Source organism: Capra hircus, chromosome 18, assembly GCF_001704415.2.
Source record: "Capra hircus breed San Clemente chromosome 18, ASM170441v1, whole genome shotgun sequence".
NCBI lineage: Eukaryota > Metazoa > Chordata > Mammalia > Artiodactyla > Bovidae > Capra > Capra hircus.
The window spans coordinates 24,366,833-24,392,230 of NC_030825.1; positions in this window are offsets into that span (position 1 = coordinate 24,366,833).

The following is a 25,398-nucleotide window of genomic DNA, read 5'->3' on the forward strand; positions in this document are numbered from 1 at the left end:
TACTTGAGAACACAAATCCTTTTTGTGAAGTAAGAGGACAAAGTATTGATTTGTCACAAGAATAGGTTTCTAGCCTTCTTGGTCTAGGAGTATAATTTCCTCTTTTTTTTTTTTTTTGGTTGTTGCTGTTATTTGTTAAATTAAGCTGATAGTTAACATTTAAGGATAATGCCATATATAGCTATAGTTAAGGCCTGAGTAGAATCTCAATGAAGCCCCCAACAAAAATGATTTGTTAGCAGACTCTTGAGATCGCCAGCGACAATTCATTTCTGTAGAGCAATGTAAACTAATTATCCACCACGCGGAAGCAAGGACTGTGCTTGCATGATAAATTGAAGAATATTGCATTATAAGAAGAAATATTAATTCACGTAACATAACATTAAAATTGATGACAAACTTTTCCCTTTTTTAATTGTTTAATTTTTTAATTACTATTGTCTTACAGCGGCTGACATCACATACCTCCAGAGGCACACAAATGGATTTGCCTGAAAGCACATTCTCTGCAAGAAGAAAACAGGCTGATTCAGAAAACAAGCATCTTAATTCTTTCTTTCGTTTCACAGAAATTTATTTTCTCTCCTGGGAAATAAATTTTAATATGGCAGGGGAGAGGAATTTTTTTTTTCTCAGCATATTAGTACATTTTTAATCAGAGAAAGTCCTAAACTTTTAATAAAATTGAGGGCAGCATCACCACCAAGATAAACACAAAATTCTAAGAATTAACATTCTGACTGGAGGGTTGCACTTTCTACTTTCTCTTGATCGCAAATTGTTATTTGCCACCATTTTCTGTCCCTGAGTGCTTAAGATAAACCTGACAACTTGATGGAGAGATTCCTATCACTTAGTTCTCTCCATAGGTCTAGCAGGAAAACGCCTAATTGAATTATTTATTTTTTTGCTGCTCCAAATGAAATTAACATTCTAGATCCAGAATGAGTGGATCTTGACAAGAATGTCAATCCAGGAAGTGGCTCTCGGGTCATTACACTTAGATTGGATGGGGGAGGGGAGGGGGTGGCGGTGGAGGTGTTGGGGGAGGGGCTTTGCAGGGTGCCATGTTGTCAGTTCAAGGGCTGGTTCTTTATTCAAACTACCTTCTGTGGCATCTTAGAATCTTTGGAGACTTCGGCATTAAGACCCATAGCCCCAGACGAGTGGACATGTATGACCTGGCCCCTTCCCTCCCTGTCACAGCTTATTGGACCAGAGATTCCAACCCAAAGATAATAAATCTCTGAACAGTCCAATGACATAGTCTGGTGTCAAGAACTCTGCTGAATTCAGGTGGTTGAAGTTCTTTCCTGGGACTCTGAGCTGAGAGGCTGAGTTAGTTAGCGTTGTGCAGATAGGTTGCATAGCGTCGTGGGCTCATGGCCATCTTAAAAGTCAAGGAATAGAGAGAGACAGAAATAGATAAAGCAAGAAAAAGCAGAGATGAGAAAGTACATAGCCCATGGGGGAGGGCTTGAATATTTGCTTCCTGAAAGTCAGTAAGTTCCCTGAAACCTGGCTGCATTGTACTTGGAGTCCAGGAGCCTTCAGTACCCTTACAATCAGTTCAGTTCAGTCACTCAGCCATGTCTGACTCTTTGCAACCCCATGGACTGCAACACGCCAGGCTTCCCTGTCCATCACCAACTCCCAGAGCTTGCTCAAACTCATGTCCATTGAGTCGGTGATGCCATCCAACCATCTTATCCTCTGTTGTCCCCTTCTCCTCCTGCCTTCAATCTTTCCCAGCATCAGGGTCTTTTCTAATAACCCCATATTTTTATTGGCATTCACTTGAGTAGCTTGCTGTGCCTTCCTAACAAAATCATCCCAAATAGCCATCCTTGGAAGAAGCCCACTGGCTGTTCCTCAACAGTCATCTTCTTTCGTCTCTGGGTCTTTGCACACACAGTTCTCTCTGCCTTACTTTGCTGAATCAATTGCTTGTGTCTCACCCAGGAATCCCCCACTTCCGGCAGCTTCTCTGACCCACCTTGAGTTAGACACCATGGTCCCTTTGCTGTGACCTTCATGATATCATGCAGTGACCATCTTCTGTGTCTGACTGTGAACTCTATAGAGGCAAGATCATAGCATCCATCTCTTAACTTTAAGACCTGGGACACTGAAAAGGCTCTCTACCTTTTCACTTCAAGATTGAAAATCAAAAAAATCAACTCACAATCTTGCATGTTCATTCCTTGGCTTGGCATTTAAAACTCTTTATAATCCAACCCCAACCATATTTTCTGGTCTATTTCTCACTGTGGAGGCCATATTATCCTCAATAAGACAAACACATGAAGAGGCTGCTCACAACATGTAAAACACATGGCTGCCAAGCTGGATGTTTGCTGGTTTTGAATCCCATTTAGTAATTCCCTCATGTTAAGCCTTTACTTGTAGAATTATCTCTATCATAAAGGTTTCCTCTCATCCATCTCCAATTCCCAACATCCTACTTTCCCTCTGAATCCAGCTCAGAAATGAGTCCCTTCCCCAAGTGATCACTGGTCCAATGTACCTTCTATCTCTAGCAGAAAGGGAATGTGTCTTTTGGGGATCCCCTCTGTACCCTAGACCTACCAAAGGCAGTCAGAAGAGTCTGACCTGGATATTGTCTTATGCTCCTCATTATAATAAAAATCTCCCCAAGGGCCAGAGCCATGCCTTATCCTGGGCAAAACCTGTCCAGCACACACACACACACACACACACACACACACACACACACACACACATTAAATGAAGAATTTTTACCACTTAAAGCATGCTTGTTCTAAGAGAACCTTAACTTTTCAGGGTAGTTTATTCATCTTATCAGAAAGAAGCAAATGAAAATAAAGTAGCACCTGGTAGATTAAGGACAAATCCTCTAAATTAGTACCCAGAATGTTCAGCCTAATACCTAGTCTTGATCCACAGGCTAGAAGGGTAAGTTCACATCTTCTGAATAGTGAATCTCAGCTCATTTGGGCTTTCAGTCTCCAAGGGGCTCCAGCTATGTTGACTACTCTCTTCACTAGGTGATCTAAGTGGACTGGTCCATCTTAGAAACTATTTCAACAGATACTGGAACAAAAAGTATTGATTAACCAGGGTCTCAGTTACTGGAGTGTCGCGCCTTCTGATCTATTAAGGTTTTACTGCAGTGAAAAAATAAGGAAGAAAGATCCTTCCTTATTCCACTTTTTTATGCCTCAGCATTAGTACTGTTACTTATGCTCCAAAGAAAGAAGGGGTACCATTATCATCTGCAAAATGAAACAAAAACAAAACAATTACAATAACATTGCTACAAAACACTTATTGGACACTTACTATGTGCCGGCTATTTCTCAGAGAACTTAATCTGCATTAACCAACCTAGTCCTTAGAGCATCCCTAAGAAGTAGGAACTGTCATGCTCCCATTTCGTGGATGAGTAAAATGAGGCACAGAGAGATTAAGTGACTCCCTCGCTATCAAACGGCTGGTATGTGATGGAGCTGGGACTTGAACCCCAGCCAGGTGGATCCTTGAGCTGCTCTTCTCAACTGCTGTGCTCTACTTTACAAAGCTTGTGGGTGAGCGGGGCTGCGTGCTACAGGGGCTTCAAGTTAAGCATTCATCTGCCAATAACTTATCACTTGGCTCTGTTCTCTAGCAGTATAAGAATTTCAGAGGTGAAATTTGCTCATCTCATCCGTCTACTCCTGATATAAATAATGAACTAAAGCAGGACGAGGATATTTGACTCATGGAAAATACAGGGTGGAATCTCAAAAGTCAGTTCCCTTTCCCCTAATCACCATCTTCCTTTTCTCTATAACACACCAGCAGCATCTCCCGAGTTCACTCATTTCAGCCCCACTGCTTTGGCTTTTCTGCATTGGCCAGCCCCGACTCCTTCCTTCCAGGCTCCACTGGTGGGTCATGGGTCAAGAATCCCCCTGCAGTGCAGGTGATGTGGGTTTGATCCTTGGGTTAGGAAGATCCCCTGGAGGAGGGCATGGCAGCCCACTCCAGTATTCTTGCCTGGGAAATCCCATGGACAGAAAAGCCTGGTGGGCTACAGTTCATGCAGTCACAAAGAGCTGGACATAACTGAAGCGACAGAGCACCGACTTCTTTACCCACCCTGCTCTTTGCTCTGAGAGGCTGACCTTTGAGAGCTGCATCTCCCAGACTCTCCCTTGACCTTGGCTTCGGGCTGGGTTGGGCTGAAATAAGGCAGCAGCAGTATGCTGGAAGATGGAAGCAGAGAGACATCAGGGTGTTTATTTCTGTGCTTCCCGATGAGGTGGGCTTCCCTTGTGGCTCAAGTGGTAAAAAATCTCTCTGCAATGCGGGTGACCTGAGTTCAATCCCTGGGTTGAGAAGATCCCCTGGAGAAGTGAAAGGCTACCCACTCCAGTATTCTGGCCTGGAGAATTCCATGGACTGTAGAGTCCATGGGATTGCAAAGAGTTGGACACGACTGAGCGACTTTCACTTTCATTTTCCCAATTAGGCAGCTGTCTCCCACTTCCTAAATCCCAGGTCTCATGTGGCTCTGGGGAAACCCCACATTACCTCACACTCAGCTCTCAGAGGCTAATGCCTCCCATAGTTCCTAGTCCTAAGTGCTCACCCTCTCTTTTTGGTCCCCTTCACCTTGCTCACAACTCTCTAACTTGTCATTTCATAATCCCTTTCCAGTTAATACTTTGAGCATGTCATTCATGCCTCTTAGAACAATCATCTTGATTTAGCCTATCCAAGTCCTTGCCTTACCCACAGTCTACTAATTTATATTTATCTAATATATTTTTAAATCAATTACACTATTTTATGTTTCAATTATTTTAAAGTAGACACTCAATCCCTGTCATAAATGGAAAACCATGTCCATTTATCCTAAATCAAATACAAGCATTAAAAAAAAAAAAGGCAGGGTGGGGACTTCCCTGGTAGTCCAGTAGTTAAGAGTCTGCCTTGCAGTGGTCAGGGAACTAAGATTTCAGATGAAAAAAGGGAAAAAGGAGTAAGAGTGTTGGTCGCTCAGCCATGTCCCACTCTTGGCAACCTCATGGACTGTAGTCTGCCAGGCTCCTCTCTCTGTCCATGGAATTCTCTAGGCAACAATACTGGAGATCCCACAAGCAGCAGAGCAACTAAGCCTGGGCTCCCTAACTACGGAATCTGTGCGCAGCAGCGACAGATTCCATGCAATGCAATGAAAATTCCTTATGCCACAACTAAACCCAATGCAGCCATATTAATTAATTAATTTTTAAAAAGCAGAGCAAACAAGTCAACATCATTAATCCATAGCTAGATACTATTGCTTGCATGGCTTTGAGCCCAAGTCCTCCCCAAACTTTGGTAAAAATGGAGGTAAACAAGAGTTTAAAAGGTGTTAAAGACATCCTACCAGTAACTTGAGATATCCTGGTTGATACAACCAGAAGGATCATGAGAGCATTGTTAAGGGAATAATGTTCTGGGGAGAATCCACGTTATTTGATACTCCACTTCAAAGGCAGTTTGTGCCCCAGCTGTTGGATAATCCTGCCCACCAGCAACCAGTAGCAAGGAGCAGTGGACACAGTTCATAACCTCAAGTTATGTCTTTGAGATGAAATGGGAAGATACTAGATGCTACTAGAAGATACTAGAAGCTGATACCAGCATAAGGAAACATAATATACATTCACACGACTGCATGAATTAACGAGCCCTCTCTCCACGCTGACAGCAGCCACAGGCTTCCAAGAGAAGCTGGCCTTTCTCTGCTCATACTCTTCCCGGTGCAAACTGAACCAACAAGAACATGTAGGTAGGCCAAGTGTCAATGTCAACGTGTACGTGTGCATTCCTGAGAGGCTGGAGTTGTGTGAGGAAGTTAAACTTTACCAAGGCAGACGGCTTAAGGTACACACGGATGGATGCTTCTTATTGTCTGGTGTGAGTGATACGAACAACATCAATACATTTCTTTCTCACAGTCTGATAGCCACAAACTGTTAATTCCACGACCTCCCCAGGACAGCGTTTATCAGATAGACTCCTCGTCGGTGTTCCAGCTGGGTTGAAAACATTTGTTTCAGGCATGTCCAAGAGCTTTCTTTTGTTACATGCACCCTACCCTGTTGCTCCTGCTAGGTTTTATTAGGCAAATATAAAATTAACAACACAGCAATAATTATTTCCTAAGCTGGGTTCCAACACAAATTTCCAATTTGAGGTCAGATGTATTGCCTAATAAAATTTTTACAGCTGCAGTCAAATTGTGGTAGTTAATTCCTGGAAAATACAATTCTTAATTCGCCAGAATTAGTTTTAAGTCTTGATTCATCCTCTAAAGACGAATGTGTATTACTGCCGTTTATACAAAATGTTCAAACAGTAATATCCAATATAATAGCTTGCATAATTTCAGCTAATTCTGTTAGAGGTATTTGACCTACTTATACTCTCACTGAACCATACATCATGGCTTTAAGATCACTGGGTCTGAACTTTCTAAATTGCCCTTTCCCAAACTGCATAAGTATTATTTAATCTTATGCAGCTAAACATGGAATCATGTCAAAGAGGAAAGAATAATTAGAATATCCATGAAGAAGGATTCTATTTATACTCCTACAGCTACCAGTCATTTGTTACTTTCAGACCTATGCCTTAATCACAGACTTTGAGCCTCTGTCCTGAACTGCAAAATTCATACACATGTACCTGCAGAATTCAAAACATTTCATCTGTTCAGTCTCCCTCAAACCTTAAAACCTTAAAACGTAATTTTAAAATTCAAATAATAAATTAAGGAAAAATAGTAATAGCAAACACAATGCCTATCATGTGCTAGGCTCTGTTCAAAGCATTTAAGATATATTAACCTTTTAATCCAGACAACAATCCTGGGAAACATGAGCTTTTATTATTACACCCATTTTACAGATGAGAAAACAGAGTCACAGAGATAATAAGAAATTTATCACATATCAAAGAGTTGCACAATAAGAGGCAGAACTGGGACTCAAGCACAGAAAATCTGGCTTTGGAGTCTCTGCTTTTGACCACTTTGTAATATTTTGTGAGATAAAGAGTCAGACCTAAAACAAACAAATATAATATTCACCATAGCTGGCAGATCCCTATTCTTTTCTTTTTAACTATGTAGTGAAGGCAGCGAAGAGGAATGAGACACATATGAAACGTCTGGAGATAGGAAGACAAATAGGAGAATAGTGCCTGACTTCCCTTATCTAAACACTGTTTTCTAAGTATCTAAAATGTGCCATTGCATCAACAGGGGTCTAGAAAAATCTCCAAGGGTAAAGCCTACAGACTTCTGGAAGAGGAAGAGCCCGCTTTCTGCAAAACAGATGCAGGCTGACTTCTAGGTGAGGACCACGCAAGTTCAGTCATGCTTTCTTTGGCCTCTGGAAATAATTTATTCCTATGCCAGAGCCTTGGCACTAGCTGCAGAGTGGTAGAAAGGACCAAACGTTTGTGTCCTGACAGGCCGGGTTCATTCCTGCTCAGCCACTCCCTAGCTATGTGGGCTGAAGCAAAACGCTGAATGGATCTGTACCTTCACCCTGCTCATTTTAAAATGGGCATACATCTATTTCCTGTCCAGTCCATTGTGCCCTACTTTGGATGTACCCATTTCTCAGTTAGGGTTCTTGACTGCAAGCAATAGAAAGCAGCCCTGGCTAATCTATCCAAACAAATTAGTGGGAGAGATGCGGAGTTTCATTTCATTGCGAAATGAAAAGAAGAACCAGCTGGAGAAAGATAGGGCCTGCAGTCACTCAGGGTTACAACAATAACTAAAAGAGATAAAGCATGCCAAGCCCGCGACCCTTAGAGGGCACTCAATAAAGCTTCATTCTTTCCCCTTCTGTCTTGGGCTTCTTTTCACCCAATTCTTCATCCATTCCAACACATACTGTGTGCCTGCACTACGCAAACGCCATGATCAGGATAAAGAATGGGAAAAGGAATAACTCAGTCCCTGCCAAAAAGTCCGCAGTGCCCTCACCCACAGTATTCTTTTATGTTGTTGAGAAATACCCAAATGAATCATTCATCTCTGAAACAAATGGCTAATGTCAAAACATTTACTAATGCAGACAGAGCTGACTGAAATAAATGACTGAATAACCCATTGTTTGAAAATCTACAAGAGTAATATATATTACAATCAGATAAATCAAAATTACAAAAGGTTTTCTGCTGCTTTTCAAAATGCTTGCCAGAAGTTGGTCAGATGACGGTCAGAAGGATAATCAGTTTAACAAGTGGTTGCCGGTTACCTCTAGGGAATGAAACTGGGGGGCGGGGTGGGGGGTGGTGGTGAGGCGGAGGAGGGAGTGGGGGACACGAGGAAGACCACTTTTCATTTGATAATCTCCTGGAGGGCTTGCATTTTTATACTCAATGTATATGCCTATGTTATAATAACTGAATAATAGTTTGTATAAAAATAGACTCATCAGGGCACATTTGTTTATTTTAGAAAGAAAGGAGTTTGAGCCAGTAGGCAGACAGGCGGGATTTAGCGGCTCAGGGCAGAAGGCAAGGAAGGGAGCGGAAGTAGAGCCAGCCTGAACCCTCTCTCTGTATCTCTCTACCTCCACCACTGCCTGGCTCTGCATCTCGCTTCCTGCGGCTGTTGCCACGAGGTATAACTTCCACTGCTCTCTCCTTCCAGCCTCACATCCCCATAACTTTGTGGCTAGAAAGGAAAACAGTTTTCCTCTCTACTATCAGTTAGAAGATCCCTAGGGGAGGCCCGAAATGGTCTAGCAAAGCCATCCATGGTCTGGGGTTGAAGGAGACTCATGGGCTCAGCTTCGTTGAGGGGCTCATTCTTTAACCAGCCAGAGAGGAGGCCCCACGTGGCTCTCATTGGAGCCACAGAGAAGGAGATGAAAGAGAGGTGGTAGCACCAGGCCAGGCACTGAGGGTCACTGGGAGCTGGGCGGCCCTCCCAGTGTGTGTGTCACCCCTGAACTCTCTGACCTGGCTCTTTGGACCCTGGTCTTTATATCTCTCCCCTCAAAACTCCTAGCCCCAGGGGGACCTTAGAGACCAGGTCTTCTGGGCAGGTTTTCTTATGAAAAAGAGAAAGAACTTGGGTGTCTAAGTCTTTCAAGTTTATTCATAAAGTCAGCGTTGTGTTCTTATGCTTTGCTTCCCTTCTAAACCAAATCCTGGGAGATAAAGGGCAGGATGCTAAGTCCCTTGATATTTTTCCTCTCTTCGCATCCCCTTTGCATTCATCTCATAAATATTTATTGAGTACCCACTATGTGCCAGGTTCTATTGAGCACCTGTGTGCATTCATGGGTGCTAAGTCACTTCAATCGTGTCCATCACTTTGTGACCCTATGGACTGTAATGCGCCAGGCTCCTCTGCCTATGGGACTTTCCAGGCAAGAATAGTGGAGTGGGTTGCCATTCCCTTCTCCAGCTGAGCACCTACTATATGCCAAATATCAGGGGCACAGAGCCAAGAGTGAAATGCACTTCACAGAGCATGTATGCTGGTAGGGAAAACAAGCAACACACACACACACACACACACACACACACACACACACCCCTTCAACAATTTCAGATCATTATGAGGGCTATGAAGAACCTTAATGCAAGGTAAGATGTAAACAAGCATCAGGTATAAGGGGTGATTGCAAACAGCATGGTCAAGGGCAATCTTGTTTTTTTTTTTTTTTAAATATATATATTCTTTACTATATATTTATTTATGTCAGAATATAATTGCAAGGAGATAAATATATACATTGGGCTTCCCTGGTGGCTCAGATGATAAAGAATCCACCTGCAATGCAGGAGACCCAGGTTCCATCCCTGGGTCGGGAGATTGCCTGGAGAAGGAAACAGCAACCCACTCCAGTGTTCTTGCCTGGAGAATCCGACGGACAGGAGAGCCTGGCAGGCTATAGCCCATGGGGTCGCAAAGAGTCAGATATGACTGAGGGAGTAAGCCATCACCACTGCCATCACTTGCATACATACAGCTGATTCCCTTCACTGTACAGCAGAAAGGGCAACCTCCTGGAGGAAGTGACATCTAACAGAGACCTGAACGGATGAAAGCGGGTGTCTTCCAGGCAGATTTGACAGCATGTACAAAGGCTTTAAGGTGAAATGAGGTTGGCAGGTTTGAGGATCAGCAAGGAGGGTGCCCCAGCTGGAGCAGAAGAGGGAAGGAGGCGATGGAGGGGAGGGCGAGGAGAGCCCACAGGGCCAGGATTCTCTTATGAGCGTTATTCTACATGTAAGGAGGAGCCTTGGAGTGGATCAGGTCGTGGAATAACATGATCTGATTTATTGTACCGAAGTGACTAGTCAGTGGTAGGCTCTCGATAAATACGCTCAGTCGTGTCCAACTCTTTGTGACCCTGTGGACTATAGTCCCCCAGGCTCCTCTGTCCACGGCATTTTCCAGGCAAGAATACTGGGGTGGGTTGCCATTTCCTACTCGATAAAGATTTGTTAACCATTTTCAAAAATCTCTGATATAAAACATTTAATAGTCTTTTTGGCAGAAGAGGGCCTGTGTTACTAATAATGAAAACTCACAGACATTTGTCACAGACATAGTTTACAAAGCTCTTTCACCCCAATGATCTAATCCGACCTCTCATTTGGACGTGGATATATGACCACACGGCACCAGGGCCCACACACAGCAGAGTCGGCACTGGGTGACCCAGCTGTCACTGGGGGTGCAGGCTTAGGGACCCAAAGATGCCACAGGGACCCCCCCCCCATAGTAGGCTCTCCCAAACCCAAGGAGAGGCATTCCCATCCTCATTTTTCTGGAACCATCATGACAGCTTAGCTTTGCCAGCCAGAGCCCCAGGGAGACCAGATCAAGAGGAGATTATCTATGCTCTGGGATATTTACTTTTTTTTTCCTTTTCTCTTCTACTCAAACACGAGGGTGTCTTTGGTGGTGAGGAAAGAAAAATTATTTAACCTGCCCCTCAGGCCCGGGATTAAGGCCATAAGAAACCATGGCAGCGGGGTACCCCTAAAGGAGCCCCTGATTTAAAGAGCTGGTGTCAAGACCCATAGTGACATCATGGGGCCACTCTCTGGAACAGGGCTAGACTGTCACTACCCCCAGCCCTCATGGCGCCTCAGGCCATGGCCGCAGAAATCACCCTGTCCTCTGGCTTTCTCAGCCTCAGTGACAGTCATCTTTCTTCTGTTCTTCCCCACCCATATGGGAAAGGCAGGTTCTCAACCTTTCTTCCTGGGAGCACTGAGACTGAGAGGGTGGGGTAGGGGAGGAGAGAGAAGAAAGGGAGGAGAAACCCCAGGCTCCTTCACATAATCCAGGTAGGTCAGGGTGCTGGTCTCACACCTCTTACTAATAATCCTTGTGACCTTGTTGTTAAGTTGCTTAGTCACATCCGACTCTTGGCAATCCCATGGACTATAGCCCGCCAGGCTCCTCTGTCCATGGGATTCTCCAGGCAAGAATACTGGAGTGGCTTGCTGTTCCCTTCTCCAGGGGATCCTCCTGACTCAGGGATCAAACCTGGGTCTCCCAAATTGCAGGGAGATTATTTACCATCTGAGCCACCAGGAAAACCCTGGCTGCCCAGTGGGGCTTTCTTGTAGTCCTGTCGTTCAGTAATGTCCAATTCTTTGTGTCTCCTTGGACTTAGCCTGTCAGGCTTCTCTCTCCATGGAATTTTTCAGGCAAGAATACTGGAGTGGGTTGCCATTTCCTCCTTCAGGGGATCTTCCCACCCCAGGGATAGAACCCATGTCTCCTGCATTGGCAGGTGGGTTATTTACCACTGCACCACCTGGGAAGCCCCTGAAAGTGTGGGGTTGGAGCCCCAGAGGCTGCCGCCTCCTCAGTGGCCTTCACCACTGACATGCCCTTTCTACCCTGGCATTTCCCGTTAGACACGGTGTTTAAAATGCCCTTAGTCTCAGTGTATTTTTAAACATTTCTTCATGCCACTTCCCAGATACTTCTTACAAGAGTCATAAGAGAGGGCCTTCAGAATTCACGGAATGAATGCCATTGTTAATGGGCTGTTGTGTAATTGTCGGAAGAATACATGTGTGCATTCCGGCCTCCAAAATACAGTTATAACAGAATGAAAGCAAATCTGCATTTTTCTGTTGTCAATCATGTTTATTAAATTGAAAGAAAAAATGTCTTCTCTCCCAGGCAGTATGAAAAGTGGAGGGAAAATGAATTTATTCTCTGTTGGAGAACTGGGCTAAAAATGTCATTAACAGAGGCAATTATGCATTCTGATGCAAAGTGCTTCAAGCTGACAGTAGCCAAACTTACAGTGGCGCTCCCAGACCACAGGCTGCAAATTCTCTAACAACTTTATTCATACGTACTGGCCTACAGTGCAATCTGGCTTCCTTTGAGTATCTCCTGCAAATAAAAGGCCCCATTCTTCAGCTTCCCCTGGCTTTATTTGCAGTGAAAACACCACTTTGTGCCCACGTTGTGTTAAAAGAACAGATTTGTGTTCGTTCCTGTAGGTCTCTGATGGGAGGACAGAGGCAGGCGATCTTCACTGCGGATAGTGAGCCGCCTTTTTGAGGAGGAAGATGGAGAGAACGGGTCTCCAACAGGGAACCTTTGTCCCGACATGCAAATGAGCCTCTGCCCACAGTGCAGATAATGGCAGCCTCGGCCCAGCCTCGAACCCATCCATCTGCAGCTATTTTGTTAACCCGATGTTTCCTACCTTCTTTCTCTCATACCAAATACTTAGTGTGGACAGCTGTGAATTTTAAACAACCATTCTGTGTATGTTTTTCTAATTTTGTGTATTCAGATTGTTTCTCCATGTTGGTAGCGGGTGTAGGGGGGGGGTGGGGGGGTGGTGCGGAGAGGAGGTTGGAAGCTAAGTACCTAAAAGGACGTTCCTTCCCTTGGAGATTTCATGCTTTTCAAAAGTCATAGTGATTCTGATTGCTAAACAAAGTAGAAATTCAGTGGGCTCACCAGTAGCATTTGGAAGGACCTGCAGAAGCACTTTTGAAATGGACAAGGCTGCAGGAGGCTGTGAGACAGAGATGCCTGGAGGCAGGTCTCTGGAGTGACATGCCACTCAGGCAGGCCCTGGTGGCCCCTGGAAGCTGAATCCTCCTCCACGTCTGCCCTGGTTTATCTGTAAAATGGGTCGCAAGAGCAACCTCTAAAGGCTGAAAATAAAGACGTGCTATATCCAGGCCATTGACCCAGTTTTATTTCCCCTTTCCAGCTCTGATTACATTGTTCTGGCACCAATTTCTCATCTTAGATAGAGTCCAAAGCCATGGATATGTTTTTAAGCATGAAGGAAAACAAGATGAGCTCCCAGACCGAGGCCTTTGTTCCTAAGGCACGCAATAGGCAGCATGACTTTTTAAATTTGTGTACAAAATTATACTTTTGTTTCTTTGATGTAAGGCAGTTCACAACAACAACAACAAAAACAGGATAGAAACAGAAACCCTGGACAAGGAAAAAGGAATTTGCGAACAGGGCAATCATAAGGCTCATTGCTGGTAGCTTCCCAGGTGGCTTGGTAGTAAAGAATCCACCTGCCATTGCAGGAGATGCGAAAGATGTGGGTTCCATCCCTGGGTCGGGAAGATCCCCTGGAGGAGGAAATGGCAACCCACTCCAGTATTCTTGCCTGGAGAATCCCATGGACAGAGGAGCTGGGTGGACTACAGTTCACAGCGTTGCAAAGAATTACACACAACTGAGCGCACACACACACACGGAACTTTGAGACCTGATTCAGAGCTTCCTGGCAGCAAGAGTGAAAGGGGGATGATGACCAATGCCAAATCTCACCTCACCCAAGCATACAGGTCTTCAGTGGGGAGAAATAGTTTCCAGGCACATCATTGTCAAAGCAACTTTGCCCTCAGGGTGCTTCATAAGGGGGTCAGGAATCACCAGTTCAACGTCAACTTGAGAGCAAATGCTGTTGTTAAATTCCAGAGCCAGAGTGAAAAAGTAAAGCAAATGGGCACCTGTCTAGTACCCACTCCAGCTGCCTGGCTGGTTCACAGAGCCTATTGTGAGAAGAACTCAAGGCCACATGGAGGCCAGGCAGAGAAGAGGGCAGATGACTGACCACACATGTGCTACAGAATGCCTCACCTTGGGCTAAGCCGATCCAGTGCAAATGAGCAAGATTTAGTGTCCAACTTGATCCAAAGACAGAACTCTGGGGCCTCAAGGGGTGTATGGCCGTCATGATCCTTAGATGTCCCTGAATAACTCTGCTCTCAGCTGGGCCTTCCAGGGGAGCTGGATGGCTGCCTGGGGTTTCTATCAATGCTTGGACGACAGAGGAAGCAGGTGGTGGGGTTGACAGCTTAAACTGTAGAAGCCCAACCCGTAATCACATCTAGATTCAAGGCCATACCACCTCCACATGGGCCTGGCCTGGGCCAGATGTTTTTTTTTTGTCTTCATTTCAAAACGTTTCTGCAGGACTTCAGGGAACTTTGGCTTTCTCTTTTCTGTATTGTGTGAACTTATTATAACATATTACTTTTACAATCTGAGAAGAGTAGATCGATCATTTTAAATTAGCCATTTTCCTTGCTTTTCTTTTTTGGCCTCAAGTTATACCAAACTTTGGTAAGGGCTATCCTTCTGGTGGCCTAGAAGGCAAAATTGATGAACAGATTTCATCTAACTGGATTCCCAGGGTCTGCACTGGCATAGATCTGACTCCTCTTGGGGAAGAACAGATGATAAGACAACAAATATGGAGAGTCTGTGATCGGTACACTTGGTTCATGGCTCCAAAAGGGCCACCCAGTCACACTCAGGTACTGATAACTCTGTATTGATAGGACAGGGGTCAATATGGGATCCTGAAGGTCTGCAGGCTTCCCCATCATCAAGTGAACAATTAAAACAACAATATTCACTGGACTTCGCTAAACATTAAGGCAGGAAATACAACAAGAACTCAAGGCCACACGGAGGCCAGGCAGAGAAAAGGGCAGATGACTGACTACATGTGTGTCGTGGAACTCCTTACGTTGGGCCAAACAAATCCAGCAGAAACGAGCATGATTCTAGTATCCTGATTCTAGTATCTAGAATTTGATCCAAGGATAGAACTCTGGGCCTAGAGGGGGTGTGTGGCCAACACAATTCTTAGATGTCCCTGGATAACACTGCTCTCAGAAATATCAAGGACAAAAAGCATTCAAAACTGCAATGGCTTGTGCAGAAGATGCAAAGTCCAAGTAACTCAGCTGGACCCAGAGGTGCTGCCTCCCACCTCATAGGGATCAGATTACATGGACACCTGTTTCCCTTACAGGTCTGAGATTCTGCTTTTCTGAGCCTGTCTCAATACCTTCTCAAAAGACTTCCTAGCAATAGAGAATTTTCAAAGCCATTTTCCGGCCAGCCTTCAGTTAACCAGAAAATCAGATTAATTGTGCTCATGAGCTTCTATTTCCAGGATGTGGTCTGACCCAAGGAATATGCAAATCTGGGTAAAAAAAAATCAGTCATGTTAAGAGGGTGGCGGGGGCAGCGGGGTGGCTGGGGCTCTCTTGAATATGTTTTAGAGTGTGGAAGAATGGAAAAACAAGACAGTGAGGGCCTGGGGCCAAAGAAAATGCTATATTTAGATGCGGAGGGCTTTGTTTGGCCCTGATACTGGTGTAGACACAGACAGTCAGGAACAAGGGGGCCATTCAACCCATCCACCTGACACCCGCTGTCGCAGGCCTGTGTGTTCCACAGGCACCAAGCTCCAAACCATCCCCAAAGAGGCTGTCGACAGAGAAGAGGTAACAGCTGCTCTGTGGCAATTAACCAGCAGTTTCTGTTGCTGAAGGAGATTATTTTGGATGGCGTAAAGAGATTCAAATAAAAATGTCAACGTGCCCATTATGGATGAAAGTTTGGAAAACTTAAGTGGCCCTGAATTAATCACTGTTTGACAGGAAGGCGCGTAAAGGAGTACTAAAAATTGCCCACAAATCTATTTTCCTGGCTTCTTGGTAATTGTAAAGAAGCTCGTTGGGGGCTGCGGGGTGGGGAGGGCACTTCTTGGCCGCCACCTTAATTCATCTTGGAGTGAAGATTTAATGACAAAGCTACAAGCCCTTAAAGTAGCATTTATTGAGGAGCTAATGAGAGAGTTCCTCAGAACTCTGAAGGAAAAAAAAAAAAAAAAAGCAGCCACCACACAAGAGGCCTTTGAAAATACCGAAGAGAGGAGAGTTCATTAGGCTGGATTTTTTTTCTTCCTCTTTCTCAACAATGAATATTTCTGCTGCCAAACCTTCAGGAATAAGGTTGGTTTCCTTTCAAGTAACTGATGCTGATTTTGCTTCTGCCTGAGTCCAGACAACCACTCCAAGAAGAAGCAGGAAGTCACACCGTCAGAGGAAAACTGCATTCCTTCCTTCCTGGCTGCTTCGGCCCCTGACAAACCTTGGATTTATGTAGCCCTTGCCAAAACGCCTCTGATTTCCATGCCCTCCCATGGCTAAGATAACGAATGCGGCTTTCGACCTCTGAGAGCTGCACTTAATTCAAACTCTGGCTCCACTAGCAAAACCGGCCGCTGTCACCCCGAGTTGAGCAAATGAGCCCCTGTCCCACAGCATAAAGGGTAAGAGAGTTATTGAACATCCCCCGCGGCTGTGGCCCCATTCACCCTTGCCCTCTCTTGGCATCTTCCCACCTCCCACCCTTCCAGAATCTTCTGGGCTCTTTTGCCTCCACTCCTCCATCTGTCTTGGGGAGCACAGGAAGGAATTGCTGGGGCCAATCTGTTCCACCTGCATCAGGTTTTCTCAAATCAAGTTTTGTGTGCGTGTTTTTTTTTTTTTTTTTAAATAAAAAAATAGAGGTGGAAAGGAATGCTGTGAAGAAAATGGAACCTGGCAAAGGGCTTTAACTTCAAATAGTCTGCTGGTTGGTGTTCTCTCTCTCACACACACACACATAAAGCTCTTTTATAAACGTAAATACAACTGCCCAGTTATAGAAAGTGGGGAAGGAAGGTGGGAAGCTGGAAACCTCCAAGTGTAAAATAGGTTTGGTGACTTCTGTAGCTCAAGATGGAGAAGCATTTCCGTGGCACTCATATGCGCATGGAGTCTCAAAAGGTATCTACAATGTGCAATGAATCTAATGTGCAGAATACACGTGTATTCAGAAAATATTAAAAACTTGTACGAACATTTTTGGCCATCCCAACATGTTCTAAATATGTGTGTATTCTGTGTGTCAGATGAACTTTTTGGTCAACCAATATTTTCACCATGACTTCTGCTTAGCCAAACTTTCCATGTTTCTCAGGATAGAAAAGAGAGGCTTTGAAAGAAAAGTGCCTCCATTACGGAGAACTCACTTATTAAAATGCTATTTTTCACAGCTGCATTAATCCGAGATCTGGGAAATGTTTCCTGGTTGTACAATCCCCCCCTGCTTGTGAAGGTTTATGCCTGTGGCACAATACCAGTGCTTTCATAGCCAGATTGCTAATTCTGAAAGAGGTGTCTGCTTGACATCACCTGGGGAGGACTCAGACTAATTTGCCCCTCATTGAGGCACATGCATATTTCTGAGAACATCTCTTTAAACACAGCCACATCCTGAAGGCTACACATCATACATTTTCCCTCCCAAGGTTGACAAAATTCAACTGGCATTGTTTAAATGGATTTTTTTTGCCGTATATGTAGTCTTCAACTCCAAGGGTACAGCTAGAAGGGGGCTTTTGGCTAATGTCACAGGGGAGAAAATAGACTTAGCTCTCTGTCTTCAGATGACTGTTGCTGGGACTGAAGAGCCTAAGGGTGATTAAGAATAATCAGAATATTAACAAAAATTATATATACATGTTATTATCATATCAGCTTTCACTTATGTACTAAATAATGGAATCATGCTTTGTATCCATCTTTTCAGTTAAATCAGGCAACATATTTTCAAGACAGGGATTAACATGTACCTTCATGGTACAGATGAGGATTCAAGAACTCAGAAAGGCTAATGAATATGCCAAGCCCACACAACCAGTATATGGAAGAGGCTGAATTCAAACCAGAGCTGGCCTGAATGCAAAGCTTAGTGCTTAATCATGATGCCAGTCTGCCTTTTATACGTTACCTAGTCACTCTAGCTGACTTTGTAGCCACCCTTTCGTCTTCTATTCACTCTGGCCTGCCCAACACAAAACCCTGTGCTCCACAAGGGAGGCAGTGTTTCCAAATGATTAAGGGCACACAGGTTGGCGACAGATGGCTTGGGTCTGAAATTGGACTCTGTCAACTGGGTGACCCTGTGCAGATTTCTAGTCTGTCTTCCTCTATCGACTGGGAATAGTAAACATTACTATCTAATATGATTGTTGTAGAAACAGGATAATGTATTTAAATGTAGGATAGTTTCTGGCGTACAGTAATCAGTCAGTTAATGTAAGAAAAGGAAGGAAGGGGGAGAAAAAGAAAGGAAGAAAGAGGGAGGGAGGAAAGAAGAAAAGAAAGAAGAGGGGAAAGAAGGAAGCAAAGAGAAAGAGAGAAAAAGAGAAATGAAAGCAGGAAACCAAAGGGGTGTTCTACTGCAGAGAGGTGTTGTTCCTCACAGAGGATGCTGGAGTAGAAAGAAGAGCCCTTCAGGGCCTCAGCCAAGCCCAGTGGGCAGCCCCAGGGCCTCCTCAGGCTTTCTCCCTTCCCAGCTTCCAGGTTCTGCAGCAGTGAAGCCATCTTGTCCCAGCATTCTCAGTGCTGATCAGGTCACATGACTGCCCCTGAACCAATCACCAAGACCTGAGGATCGCAAGTGCTGATTGGCTTTCTTTTGTCAGGTGCTTTGCCCCAGGTCGGGAATATAGAGTCCCGTAGCCTGAAAGCAGAGGAAGGAGTGACTCCCTAGAGGAAAACGGTGCAACTGCCAGGGAGAGGATGAATGTCGGAGCAGCAGGCTGATGTCTGCCACGAGCAAAACCTGCCTGCTGAGTGCACATCCTCTTCTTGGCACTGCTTATTTCATCTAGTCGATAGAGTTCTTAACGAGTGTTTTAGGACTGACTGCTTGGGTCTGAATCCTAGCTCCATTATCTACTAGCTGTGTGACCCTTGTAGGTTCACCTACCTCTCTCTGCTTCAGTCTCTTCACTTGTAAATGTGGTCAATAATATTACCTTTCCCTGGATTGTAAGTGGACATATAAAGTATTAGTGTTAGTCACTCAGTCATGCCCGACTCTGTGTGACTCCACCAACTGTACCCTGCTAGGCTCCTCAGCCCATGGAATTCTCCAAGCAAGAATACTGGATTGGGTAGCCATTCTCTTCTCCAGGGGATCTTCAAGTGTAATATAATAAGAGCACCCACAAGGCACCCATAAAATGTGAGCCAGTTAGCACTCAGCAGCAATTTACGGAGCTCCTTCTACGTGCTGGACTCTATTTGAAGTGCATGGGATACACTGGTGGACACAGTAGAACAACAATAACAGAATCCGTGACCTGGTAGAGCTGACAGTCTAGCGTGGATAAAAGACAATAAATAATAAACAAGACAGTCCTATGGAATTTAGGTGAAAGTAGTATGGAAAAAACAAAGGTCGTGGTAAAAAGAACAGCTGTAGGAGGGCCCAGGATAGTCAGGGGCAGACGCATTAAAGTGGTGACATGCAAGCCAAGACCTGGAGATGCTGAATGAATTAGCCAAGAGGATATGGTGAATGGGGTTGCTCCAAGCATGGGGGTAGTGCAGAGCCCTAAGGTGAGAGCACCCCCAGAGTTGCTGAGGCGCTGCAATGGGGCCACCATGGCTGGAGAAAACAAGGGAGGGAGATGACATCAGCGAGGCAACAGAGGACCAGATTCGCAAAGGCAGGGGAGTCTCAGGAAGACTTTGGAAATTCCTACAAAATGGGAGCCACTGGCAGGCTTTGAGAGTAGAGGAGACCTGCTGTGACTTCCTTAATGCCAGGATGGTTGAGGCTGCCACGTTGAAAGTAGAAGGGCTCTTGTTATCATTGCTATGGTCATGATTATGTTTCAGTTCACCAGCTGAAGAAGCAACTACATTGTAGAGCTTACTGGGGAATATTCTCAGGGCAAACACACTGAGAGGGATTCTCCTGCTCTCCCTTGAAGGATAAGATGTACCTCCAAGGCACTTTGGGTGCATTTTTGTCTTCTGGGACTTCCAAAGAAATAGGATCAAGAGATTTGCAGATTCTTGATGTTTTAGCCTTAGTGGAGATTGGTAAATTACTCCTCCGAAGAGACCTCCTCCATGCAAGCAAAATATCTGCTAGGAATACCGCCACTGTCCGGGAAAGTATAGTCTCCTGAATCAACAGCCACAATGACAGCTTGTTGAAGCCTTAAATGGCTTCTGATTTCAGCCTGTGATTATCAGGCTGAATTCTGTTTTAACATGGTGAGTTGGTGGTTCTGGCATTCAGCTTGCAGAGCCTAGCTTTTGACATTGGATCATAAGAACTGGCTGATGGAGCCAAAAAGATAAGTCCAAGGATGTAGATCAAGAGTGACTATGGTGATTTTCAGGAGTGAATGGACTGGCATGCCAGAGGGTGGGGCCTGATGGATGGTAGATCATATGACAGGTTCTTTTAAGGGAACTGGATGCAGTCTCCTAGTAACTTCATTCTGTCCTTGGTGAGGTTTGGGCTGCCTTTGCAGAGATGAGAGGAGAATATGGTTTCTCTTGAACACCTAGTTAGAAGCGATGGGCAGAGAGACTATAACAATTAGACTTGAAGGTGGTTCAGTCCACTGAGTGTTTGAGATGGGGTGGTACAAGTGGTAAAGAACCTGCCTGCAAATGCAGGAGATGAGTTCAAACCCTAGGTCAGGAAGATCCCCTGGAGAAGGGCGTGGCAACCCACTCCAGTATTCTTGCCTGGAGAATCCCATGGACAGAAGAGCCTGGCAGGCTACAGTCCAAGGGGTCACAAAGAGCTGGACACAACTGAAGCAACTTAGCACACACGCACAGTCCACTGCGTGTCTGAGATGGGAGATCTGTGGGGACCAATCCGAGGAGAAAGACGAGAGACTCTCATGCAGTTTTCACTCATTCCTTTGAAGTGATCAATAAAGGTCCCCAGCTTTAGGGGGCTTAAATTTCTCAACACCACTGTCTGGGTATTAATAGAAGCCACGTCCTGGAAGAGCCTGGAGGGCCTTCCTCCTGTCTCTTCCACAGCCTCCCCCATCTCTTCTCACAGGGGCCACGGCGACCTTTAAAAATGTAAATCAGATCATGTTTTCACTCACATGGCCCATTTCATTAGGAATAAAATTATCACCAGGGCCAATGACCCAGTGAGACTCCAGTCCTGCCCAGAGGTCTCCAGTCCCGTCGTGTTCTGTGCCCCTTGTTCACTCCGCTGCAGCCCTTCCAGCCCAGGCACACTCCTGCCTCAGGACTTCACACTGGCTGTTCCATCTTCCTGAGATGCTTTTCCTCCAGACACAGGAGAATTCACCCCTATCTTCATTCCAGCTTTGCTCGGAAGGCATCTCCCCACAGGACTCTGCTCTAACCACTCAGTCAAAAATAGAACCTCCACTTCTGCCACTGTCTAGTCCTTTGGTGTTCTTTCCTTTCCCCTTATTTCTGATATTATGTTTTGTGCTTATTTATTTATTTGATTGCCATCTAGCTCACCTACTCCTCCTTAAGACCAAGGACTTTGCCCCCATCCCCACCCCACCCCCACGATCCACAGGGTTCAACACAACATAGTAGATACTCAGTAGACATTTGTTGGAAGGATGGATGGATGAATGGATGAATGGGGGAATGGAAAGATGAGTGGATGTATGGGTGGATAGAAAGATGGGTGGATGGATGGGTGGAGGATGGACGGATGGGTGCATGAGTGAGTGGATGGATGAATGAAAGAATTATACTGTCCCTTCATAATGAAGATCTTGGTCATTGGTTCCTAACATTGGACTGTTTACAGACTGTCCTCATGATAGTCTTTTTGACAAATCTGTACACTTACCTTACTACAATGATTTAATGACTTTCTTTAAATAGGCACACTTTTATTTAACCACAACAACAAAAACTTCCCCCAGTGCTATAAGTGGAAAAGAAGACAAATTCGAAAAGTAAACAAAATGCAAGCAAAGCAATGTTATTAAATTCCAAAGAGATTCTATTGCCCTGTTAAGAGTTGAACCTTAGGCCTCTGATCTCTGGGAAAGGGGCAGGTTAGCAAGTGTTGGCAAGATGTTAAAAGTCACACTCTAAGCATGCAGCTGAGACTTTCTTCCAGATGGAGATAAAGGGATTAAAGACTGGAAAAGGGAGTCTTTCTCACTGTGTGAGTCTCTGTTATTTAATGCCACGCCTAAAATCTTTTCACCCACATTCAGCGACATGTGTCCTACACCTGGAAACACCAACACAGGCAATGCTTACTGACACTATAGCATATCCTGTTTCTTTAACATCATTTTAACTAAAGATTTCCGTTCATTTGCTTCATGTTGCTTTGTTTCTTTCTCCTAAAAAGTAGGAGGAGGAACTTCCCTGCCAGTCCAGTGATGAAGACTCTGAGGTCTCAATCAATGCAGGAGGCATGGGTGTGATCCTTGGTGACTGAACTAAAATCCTACATGCCACACAGCTCAGCCCCCGCCCCCCCCAAAAAATATATATATATAAAAAACTGTAGCTGCCAGGCTCCTCTGTCATGGGATTCTCCAGGCCAGAATACTGGAATGGGCTGCCATTCCCTCCTCCAGGGGATCTTCCCGACTCAGGGATCGAACCCGTGTCTCTTATGTTTCCTGTATTGGCAAACGGGTTCTTTACCACTAGTGCCACCTGGGAAGCCCTTACTGACACTGTATCATATCCTATTTCTTTAACATCATTTTAACTAAAGATTTCTATTTATTTTCTTCATGTTGCTTTGCTTCTTCTAAAAAGCAGGAGGAGGGACGTCCCTGGTGGACCAGTGGTTAAGACTCTGAGGTCTCAATGCAGGAGACACGGGTTTGATCCTTGGTGGGGGAATTAAGATCCTGCATGCCACACAGCTCGGCCAAAAAAAAAAAAAAAAAAATTATAAAAAGCAGAGGGAAACAAGAAAACATTGTAGCTACATTACATTTCTGAGTGTAATTCACCCTGAGTAGATCTTACAGTCTAAAGAGAAAGGAAAAGGATTCAGGCCTAACAGAAAGTCTGAACTCAGCTGCACGCCCACATCCTTGACAGCACAGACAAAACACCCAGATTATTGACCATTTCTTCTTTTCATCCCCATGATCTGAGCTCACAGAGCCAGAACCCAATTAAAAGCGAGGCCAGGCTAGCAGCAGTAGGGCCCCATTGGCTCAGGGGAGCGCTAGCTCAGAGAGCTGGCAAGCCTTTGCCTTACAGACCACGATTATTCTTTCCTGGGTTAGCTTTCAGCACATACCCTGGTTTCCATGTAAGATGATAAGGCCTCTGTGTTCTCTCACATGTGGACTAAAGACTTCTGAATACTTAGATGAAGAAATCAGGTCCTAGTGATGGCAAAATATTTGCACACTGATTGAAGCTTGTCCATGAAATTGGGGATAAGGAACACTTCCCTGAGAGAGAGGAGGGAATTGAAGAGCGCAGAGCCTTGGTGGCATTTCGATGGTATTTATTGAGGCTTTTTCTGCTCACCTCACCTCCCCAACTTTCCTTTTCTTTTCAGCTGGATAATTTTGGGAAATCTTCAAGTTGGCAGTGCAAAAACAGCCAGCATTGTGTTGTGGGTGTGTGTGCATACTGGTATGTGTGTTTTGGGGCATGTGTTAGAGTCAGCTAGTAAGACAGCCATCTAAAAATTTTCATGACACACAACATTGTAAAAAGACTTACCAATGCTAAGAAAGATATTCATGGATGCATCTTCTGGGCTCTGGTGGGAGACCTTAGAGTCAGGCATTACAATAATTTACTATTTGTCAACACTGGCTGAGTATGTACTATGAACCACCACAATCCAAGGCTTTTATACATATTACATATGCTAATTAAATATGTTATACACATGAGCATATTTCCAATGCCCAGTGATAAATGGGGTATTATTGACATTTTACAGGTACAAAACTGAGTCACACAGCTGATAAGTGGTAGAGCTAGAATTCAAATCCAGGTTGTCAGGTACCCTAGCCCCTGACTTTCCCAGTTTTAACCCTGCACTTTCAGTGTCCTGGGCACCCTCCCCATCCCAGGCAGACTGGGACAGCTGGTCACCCTGTAACACTAGCCACTGCACTTGATCTCCTCCCGTATACAGCTTCTGAGACTTAGAACATAGTCTTATTCTCGCAATTCCCAACACTGCTGTCCAACTCAATAAACATTTTCAACCATCAACTGTGATCAAAGCTTTTTGCCAAGTGCAACAGGGATCCGGAAATGAATAAAGATGTAAAACCCTACTTTTTTAGGCCAGTCATAAGTAACCTAAAGGGAAGGATCCATGTTATTTCATCAAAAAATCATGCGGTATCTTCTGGCATCGTACCTGTATGAATGGGAGATTTCTGTGTTAATGTGTGTATAACACAGATACTGGTTTTCAGCTGGTGGCACAATTATTTACTATGACAGGACAACATCTTTGTGAGAACAGTGTGGGGCCAGGGTGGCTGGAGCTGCTCATCCATGCAAAGAATTCTTGTCAGATATTTTAATGAGAAGAAAAGCATGGCAGTCAGGATGAAAATCCAAGGTGACCTTGAGCTTGGCAACACACTGCCGATCACCTTGCAGTTGTTTTAAGGGTTTTTTTTGTGTGTGTGTGTGACGAAGAAGATGATTTGTTCACAAAATTTGTTTACAAAATTCCTCTTTGGATGAGGGAAAGTAAGAGAAACAGGTTTGGAGACAGATCATCTTATAGGAAGCATCTTTGTCCCAACAGTAAACCTTCATCCTAGTCGGGTGGATGCTGGGCTATGCTTAGTCACTAAGTCGTATCCAACTCTTTGCCACCCCATGGACTGTAGGCCACCAGGCCCCTCTGTCCATGGGATTCTCCAGGCAAGAATACTGGAGTGGGTTGCCATGCCCTCCTCCAGGGATCTTCCCAACCCAGGGATTGAACCCAGGTCTCCTGCATTGCAGGTGGATTCTTTACCATCTGAGCCACCAGGGAAGCCTAGTAGGATGGATACACAGCATCAAAAGCCCTTTTCTCCTTTGAAGAAATCTCACTGGCTGTGTAGTGGGAAGCGGCTCTGCCCTCCTCACTCCCTGGCAGTCAGGGGTCAAGCCTACCGTTGGCCAGCCTGGACTTTCCCATGCAGGACTTTGTTCCTGCATGAATGCCACAGAGATGAAGGCACAGTGAGGAATTCCCTCACAGCAGTGATG